Here is a 9,119-nt window from a genome sequence, read left to right on the forward strand (position 1 = left end):
TCTAAGATGTGTTGTGTTGCGATATCTCCAAATGTAAAAGCTATGTTGTTCCTGGGAAATGACGACAACAACAGAAAAGATAAACACAAGATGTCCTCAATGTGTAATTTATTGAAAACATCTGAAAGAGATCTCACTGAGATAATAATTTCCTCACATATACAATGGCATATCATTCTACTTCTAACTTGAGGGAGTTATAGTGAGTATAACTGTTTATGCTCCAAAAAGGTGGACTTTCTCTTGTTTCTGGCGAGACAAACTTACTTTGAATCTGATAAGGTTAAGGTTGGGAAACGATCTATTAAGCAGAAGCAGTCTTGTTCAGTAGAGGAGGGAATGCTTGTGACCATCCTGAATGATATTAAAGATACATTCAAGGGGTTTTGCATAATTTTTTTTCATCAGCATGTTCCCCAACTGATGAAGCCATTACCTCTTCTTGATGAGGCAGAGTTATCCAATCTAATAAAGGCATTACCTTCCTTTAAATCACCTGGATGGCTTTACAGCAGAGTTCTTGAAATGCTACATGGCTGAACTTATGCACCTGATAATGCAGATGCTCGCAGGAACTTTAAGAGAAGGAAAACTGACACCTTCTTTATCACAGGCCATCATTCCCTTTATTTTTGAAGGATGAGGGTCGATGTGACTGTAAAAGATTCAGACCAATGTAGCCCCTTAAGGATTTATATTCTTGAAATGAAACTATTTGCTTAGACTGTGGTGGAAAATTGTGTATTTTCTTAGAGAAAAATTAACAAATAAAAAAACATTAAAACAAACAGTTGCCTTTGTTATTTATTAAAATGAGAAACGCAAAGCAAGTGCTCCAGGCTAAAGGACACAGCTATGTATATGACAAAGAATGATACATTTACAGCAATGTTTGGGCTTTCACCACACATTAAATTGAACTGAAGTTCAGCCGTTACAATATGCTTGAGCTTTAGATATCGGCACAACCACGAGACCTTCTTCTTAACTAACAGTAACTGAAACTAGACATAGTCTCCTGTCTGGTGGTTACCTTGCAGCTATAGGCACACCTGTTCTCCCCAACAATAAAACAGATTACCAGACTCTGTCATGTGCTTCAGTGGATGTTATACAAGTCATATAGAAAACTTGAAAAATGGGTAATACAAACCGTGCAAATTATATAATAAAATTTGTACAAAATTCCAAACTCTTAGATCATTTGGGGGCAGATGTTTATGACATGGATAGAGTTTCTCTATAATGAACCAGGCAAAAAAGAATACTTCCTTCCTGTTTCACATTTAGGCAGAGACACTAGACAAGTGATATTAGATTAGATTAGATTCATTATTTTCCTTTTCATGAAATTTGTTTCCACCATCTATACCTACATTACCTCACATGAACATACCTAACAACATACTGTGTATCAGTACATTTCATACACAAATTGACAATAAACCAAATATACTTTTTACTTAGCTTATACTTATACTTTTGTTAAATAGTGCTATTGCAGAGGGGATAAAGCTCCTGCTATAGTGAGCCTGTTTCTATGCCAGGGATCTATATCTACAACCTGATGGTAGAGTCAAGAATGTATATACATGATATCACATATCAAAGTGTGCCCTGCCAAAATGGTAAAGAAGACCATTAAACAGGCTCTGACAAACTCAAAGGTTTAGAGGTATCCTGTTTACACACCTCCAGGAATGTTGTCTGTCAGCCTGAGGTGTCATCTGTGAGCACCAACTCCTGTTTGCATTTACACTGTCTCAGTAGGCTACCATAGTTTCAATGATGTCTTCAAAATGTTTTAAATGCAGCCGACAGTAAGGATTGTAGATGTATTGCATAGTTATGATTCCACAGATGCTTTAACTCCAAAGGAATGAACTTTTCAGTCACTCTCGTCGGTCACGCTTTTCTTTTTCCCCCTAAAAAAATAATTATTGATTCTTGAAACTGATATTGTGGAAGTGGAACATGCTTTGATATTTGAACTTGACATTAAAATATAGTGCAGCTTATTAATTTCATAGACAAAGCTGTTGTATAACGATAAATAAATCACCTTGATTCTTGAGCCTTGATCCATGATACATGGTGATTGATCTTTGATACCTGATTTTTTATTCTTGAAATGAGTGTACACTACCGTGCCTATTCCCACCAGCACTGCAGTATTTAATAAAGCAAGAATGGATGTACTCCCACTGAAAGTCCTCAGTATCATTCCCCCCAAACACAAAAAGAACCCTTTTCTGAAAAGGAGAGAGAAACAGTCAGCATCTCAGACATGACAATATTTCATGTTATTCGTATCGTGATGAATTGTAATAACTTGGGTAATCTTCTTTTATTTAACTCCATCGTCATACTTTTCATTTGTACTATAGTGTACACACAAAACATATGACACATACTAATCAATGTACATGTGCAGCCTCACAGAGCCAATATCTGGCTGTGAGGCTGCACACAGCCTCATATTTTCTGCATATTTTCTAACAATTCTTAAAGCTTGAACCTCATGAGAATGTTACTTTGTTTGAATATCCAATTTAAGCACTGTTTTTTATTGTATTTTTAATGGCAACGCAACCATTAATGCAGCTCAAAAAACAACTTACCTACACACAGAACCCTATATCACCTTGAAGGTAAAATTACTTACGCAATCAAATCCATCCTCAGTTATTTCTCCTAACAATAGTATTCCAGGGCCAGTATCATTCAGATGTGAAGTTTGGTGTTTACCTTTGGCTTTGACTTTCTCAGCTCTTCCTGTTTGGCTGCCTGAAGGGGTGTGGTTCAGCACATTCCAGCAATTCAAAAACAATAACTGAATATCCTAAGTCTGCCATTAGCCTGTTTTTACAGTGATGGAGGAGGTACTTGCTGTACACCCTTTAACCCACTTACAGTTTTTCTCAGATGTTTTAGTACATTTGTCAGCTCAGAAATGAAATTCTCAAAAATAATTGTTCAACCTCCACATAATCTTGTCACTTGTGCACATCATAAAAGCAATATGTACAATTGTAAGCTGTTTCCTACATTAACAATTGCTTATGTCATGTTGATTGCAAATTATTACAGCCTACTTTATGTAGAATTGGCAGACCCCCATTTAAGTTTTATTGCATAAGTCATTACATGTATAATGGTTGAACATGTTGTCAAAGTCAAGGGATAGATAGATAGATAGATAGATAGATAGATAATCTGTCAATCACATTTTCTATACATGTCTATTAGACTTTTTTTGTAAATGTCTCCTGAATTGATGAAGATATGTGTTGTCATGTGGATGAGAATCTGTGACCCGACAGACAGAAACATCATTCAAAGGGGTGTTTCCCATGTTTAAATTTTAATTTTGTAATTTCTACAGTTGTGCTACGCAGTGCTGTAAAACAGTGTTGTCTTCTTTTTTTCTGCATCACAATGACATGCTCTGTCAACAAATTACAGAACAAACACTAAAGGCGTAACTGTAATTCTTGCAATGTATAACTTTATATTGTTGAAATTGATATGCCATATTGATAGTACAGCCTTGTGTATTTTCAATCACTGCCAAAAAAACCTTAGCCATAGTGTACATCAGAAAATATTTACAGACTACAGTGTTACGTTGATAACATGACTAAACATTTTGACTATCTTGTTCGTAAACAATGACACAAGGACTTGTCATTCTGATGGCACTGACAAATTCACTGACCTAAATATTTACTTTTGAGAGATAGACTATGTACTTTGAGCAAGTTAGGGGCTTTAGCAGGTAATCCACTGTGTAGTGCTGTGTGTATGAATTGTTTCAAGAAAAACACTTACTGTTTTGCAAATGTTCAGGATGATTTGAGAAATGTACCAAAGCGACTGAAAAAACTGTAAGTAAAAAATAGCAGTAGCCAATCACGATGTAGAAATGGGTGGCCCATTTCAGAACAATATTATGTAATGTCTTTTTGGATTATAATTAGTGATGCAAAAATCAATGTTTCTTTACATTTCAGTTTATTTAGGCAACAAAACTAAAATGTGTTTTTGATTTGACTAAAATATTGGGACCTAACTTACATGCCAGAATTTAGAGAGAGAGAGAGAGAGAGAGAGAGAGAGAGAGAGAGAGCGGGAGTGTGAATATGGACAGAAGTGTGCGTGTGATATAAAAACTTTCCTAATGTTACTCTGCAGTTCTGCGGTTTATCAGTGATGTGAACTACACTGCAGAAGTCACTTAAAAGTGACAGACAGATAGATAGATCTGTATTATATGTGCTTGTCTCCTCTAAACGTCTCTATTCACATTGCGCTGCATTATAATAAACTATACTGAACTGTCACGTGGGTCACATCTCTCTCTCGTCCAGGTGCTGTCTCTCCTTCTTCAACTCCTTGCAGTTTTCATGCATTAGTTCTGTGTTGCTGTGAAGTATGTTGATGTTCAGGTTTGCCCACATAGTAGAGGGACTTCCAGGCTGCTGTGAGCCAATATCTGTAAGTGAAAATCTTATTGAAGGCCGTATCTGAGTGTGCTTGCACTGCGTGGTTGACATGCAACATTACATGCATCCAAACCGGTTAAGTCTCATTCTTCAAATGGGGGAGACTTTCTCTCTGCTTTTACCAAAATAGAGACTACATATTATTATACAATTACAGATGTCCTTGTAGTGTGTGAGCATATGTCGAGGTTAGTATAGGAAAGGAGAAAGGAAAACGGAAGAAGAGAGAACGTAAAGCAAGGTCTCTGAAATCCTGGATACCACAGGAACCAACAGTGAACTTTCATTCAACAGTTGTGTTCTTGGACTGAAGTCTTTATACAGTGCAGTTATTGGCTCACACAGTATCAGGAATAAAACAATTAAAGGTCCACCAGCGGGGCACCAATACAAATGAAACACACAGCAATGACCAAGACAAGTGGTCCATTAACAGTGGTAGAGAAAATAATGATATGCAATGACTCCTACAGTTTCATTCTTACTCATTTAAGATCAAAATAATCACCTCCATTAAATGGCATCTTTAGGCCAATGTTGACTAACTAGTTCTAATGGCATGATGCCCTACTCTGTGAACACCAGCATCATATTACTGGTTAATTTTGCCAAGAATAAAAACAAAAAAATTTCAAAATCAGAAGAAAATAATAGTTTTGATTGCAGATTTATGTTTCAAGTGATGCTTTTGCCGTCAACTCCAGGGGAATGAACCATCAGTCAGGTATCAGTTATTTCCTATTAAAAACTAAACAAAAAAGTACAGTTAAACTAGATATTGTGGAAGTGTAACATGTTTAAATATTTTTAACATTTTTAACAATTTAATATAGCGCATTCTTTCCTTCTTTTTTTTTTTAAAGATTGTTGAGCCACTTACTAGCGTAGACACACACGGCCACTGCCACAATGAGAAGTGTTATTATCCATAAACCGTCTTTAGATACAGAAGGGTTCTCAATCACAACCTTTCCAAAAGGTGATGGCAAATCAAGACTAAGATTTCTTCTAAATGAGAAGAGAAACAGTGATCATCTGTACTCACACAATATACAGTATATAATACACTATTTCATTTTATTTAAGCCATGACATTTGGTAAAGACAGCTCCCCTGAATTGACATAACTTTATCATTTACCATTGACTTTTCATTTAATACCATCAGGTCATATTTTTTATTTGTCATTTAGTCAAAACTGATAAACACCAGTATGTTATGGTCCTTCTGAGCTTATGTTAGCAAAGAACCACAATGTCCATGTAAAGCCTCACAGAGCCAATAGTGTGGCTGTAGACTCAGACACGTCTAAATCAGTTTAAGACCATGACATGACATTCAGTTACATCACTAAACTTATGTAACAGTAATTGAATCAAAGCATGTATGAGTATTGTATACTGCTGTTTGTTTGAATATCCAATGTCATGTAAGCACTGTTGGCAACCCCCGCATTTCCCATTAATACTGCTTAAAAGTAGCATAACCCCAACCCTAACAATAGCTAACCTTAACCCCTAACCCATATTAGTCTTTTTATCACCTAACCACCTACAATAAGAACTATGTCTATATCAATTAGTTGAAAGTAAAATTACTTACGCAGTCAAAGCTGGTTTTTCAGGCTCATCTTTCATAGCAGTAGTATTCACCTCTGGTTTTGTGTTTTGTTCCCATTTTGTTTTCATCTTTGCCAGGAAATTTGAGTTATCAAGTTGTTCAATAATGCTCCTGATTTTTGAGTTCTCACGGTTGACACATATCTTTTGGGGTTTCTGTCTTTCCTGTGTGGCTATAGGCCTACTTGTCAACCCTCCCGATTTTCCTGGGAGACTCGAGTTAGGCATTGCCATCTCCTGGTTTCCTCTCGAGGCAGACAAACTAAGTTGTTCAATAATGCTCCTGATTTGTGAGGCCTCACCAATGTTTTCATGTTTCTGTCTTTCCGGTGCAGCTGTCTGAAAACCTTTGTTATGTGACATTGCAGTGATTCAAAAGCAACTAGCAGACTGCACTCACAGAGTGTAGATCTCAGCCAGATGTGCCTGGAGGCATGTGGGTGGGAAAGAGGGAGTGCAGGTCCTGCCTTTGTAAGGACCCTGCCCACTTTCTGTCTTTCTTTAGATAGATTCTTTAGATAGATAGATAGATAGATAGATAGATAGATAGATAGATAGATAGATAGATAGATAGATAGATAGGTGCAGGGATTGCTTGTTTTGATACTCTGCAGCAGACACCTGCAGAGGGGGGTTTTCAAACGCAAAGTTCCTTCCTTTTTATTTATTTTAAAAGTTGTAAAGACCCTTTTGTGAAGGTCTACCCGATCAAACTATCAGTAAAATTAATTAATAATAATTTCGCAATTATGTGATCATGAAAAGATGTAAAGATTGTTGAGTGCTTGCGACTGCCTCACAGTGACTGACCTGCTGTAATGCTGCAGCATCTGCCAAGGCTGACTGCAAGGGAGACGCTCACAGAGCTGCACACTGAGAGTTGCAGGTAGAGGAAATAAGATACCAGAATCAAAAACATTTCATGCATTTTTCTGAAATCTAATAGGGCCGTTTATTCTTCACTCTTTACTTTGATGTCAGGAATATTAGAAAAGATTAATGCTAGTTTATTTATTTAGATATATGATTAGATTCTGTTGTGTTTCTCTGTGTGCGAGCTGCTGTCCTAATATTTTTCCAAGCTTTGTTTGAGGGAGACATTAACTTCTGGTGAATCACATTCTTCAAATGCTACACCGCTGAACTGATGCTTCTGATGATGCAGATGCTTGTGTGCAGGTGGGTCAGAAATCTACTTGCCCAAAGTAAGTTTTTACTTGCTCTTATACAAATTGTTTTATTTATTATTCATGCAGCACACCTGGACACACCACCGGTCACTGAACAGATTTCTGCCTCACTGCCACAAACAACTGTCTCCACCTGCTCGCATATAAAGCTGTCTGCTCCCAGCGCTGTTCCAAAGACTTCTATTCCTGTCATCATCACGCATAGACCAGTAAACCGAAACGTGCACATCCCACACAGAAATAATAGTAATCTTATAAGGATTAGGACAACTGCACCAACTCCAGCACCCAAAACAAACTCATTTAAAATGGCTCTGTTCAATGTGAGATCACATTCAAGTAAGACTTTTATCTTAAATGAAAATCTTGTCTGCAAATCTAGATTTTATGTTTTTAACTGAATCCTGGTTGCAAATGAATGACTATAGCCAGCTAGCTGAACTGTGTCCGCCTCAATATGATTGTTTTAGTCAACCGAGGGTCAGTGGTCGTGGTGGTGGGTTAGTGAGCGTGTATAGGAAAAATTTTAAATGTCATCAAGTACACTGTGATGAATTGAACTCCTTTGAAGTTCTCACTCTTAAACTTGGAGGGCTGCAACCTATCATATTTGTTATAATTTATCGCCCCCCAAAACCGCCTGGAGGATTTTTATCAGAACTTCCTGAATTTTTATCTACTCTCGTTTTAAATTATGACAGAATTGTTCTTTGTGGTGATTTTAATATTCATGTTGATGACCCCAACAATGTTAATGCAACTGACTTTTTAAATATGGCCACTTCTTTCAACTTCAAACAACATGTCAAAGGGCAAACATAACCGTGGTCATACACTGGACTTTTTACCCTGGGTGTCAGCATTTCCTCTGTGGAATTGGTGGACATGACCATATCTGACCACAGATGTATTTTTTTAGCTGCGATTCGCCTGTTACTCATGCCGCCTCACCAAGCTCCGTGTGTTCTCGCATCTTTAATGAACAAAGTGTTTCAAAGTTTTGCACATTCTTTCAGAGCCAAAGCCAACACCTGTCTGATTCCAACACCAACAATCTGGTCGATCACTTCATCATATCTGCTTGTCGTCACTAAATATTACTGCTCCTCTAAAGGTTAGGCCTACGTCTAAAGCTAGTAAGCCACCCTGGATAAATGACAGCATTCGCAGCCTAAAAAGGGAATGCAGGAAAGCAGAGCGCAGATGGAAAAAATCCAGTCTCCAAGTCCATTACCTCAGTCTGAAGGATTTATTAATTAACTACAATAACATGGTTAAGGATGCGAGAACACACTATTTTTCTAAACTCATTACTACACATAAACACAATCCCAGGTTTCTGTTTAAGACTGTGGATCAGCTGGTAAACCCCTCCTTGTGCCTCAGCTGGAAGTAATGATGACTGTGAATTGTTTTTATCTTATTTTACCAATAAGGTGGTTCAATCAGAGCCTCTATTACCCCCGTGGCCTCTTACTTAAAAGTCCCCCTTAACAGCAACAAGAGAATTTTAACCAGTTTTATCCCATTGACTTGTCTGAGCTTTTAAAAACAGTATCACAAATGAGAGTGTCCTCCAGCCCACTTGATGTAATACCTACTTACTGAAAGTAATGGATTGTATTGGGCCCCATTTGATCTCTGTTTTTAACAGCTCCCTATCTACTGGTTGTGTCCCTGATTATTTTAAAACGGCTTGCGTGAACCCACTTTTAAAGAAACCTGGTTTAGATCCCTCCCTCCCCCAAATTTCAAAACTGCCTTTTATTGCAAAGATTCTTGAAAGAATTGTGTCCAACAGCTGC

The 9,119-nt window shown here is 37.4% G+C and overlaps 1 long non-coding RNA gene across 1 annotated transcript; it reads right to left on the reverse strand.

The window, feature by feature from the left end:
• Positions 1 to 786: 786 nt before the first annotated feature.
• Positions 787 to 2,805, reverse strand: LOC119903253. The gene is made up of 3 exons (XR_005444467.1): positions 2,666 to 2,805; positions 2,063 to 2,252; positions 787 to 1,925 (listed from the first exon to the last, which is right to left on the reverse strand). It is a non-coding gene; the product is annotated as an uncharacterized LOC119903253 (long non-coding RNA).
• Positions 2,806 to 9,119: the final 6,314 nt, after the last annotated feature.

The sequence above is a fragment of the Micropterus salmoides genome, unplaced genomic scaffold (genome assembly GCF_014851395.1).
Source record: "Micropterus salmoides isolate LMB-PRFRI ecotype aquatic unplaced genomic scaffold, ASM1485139v1 Ms_hic_scaffold_1416, whole genome shotgun sequence".
In the NCBI taxonomy this organism is placed as follows: Eukaryota; Metazoa; Chordata; class Actinopteri; order Centrarchiformes; family Centrarchidae; genus Micropterus; species Micropterus salmoides.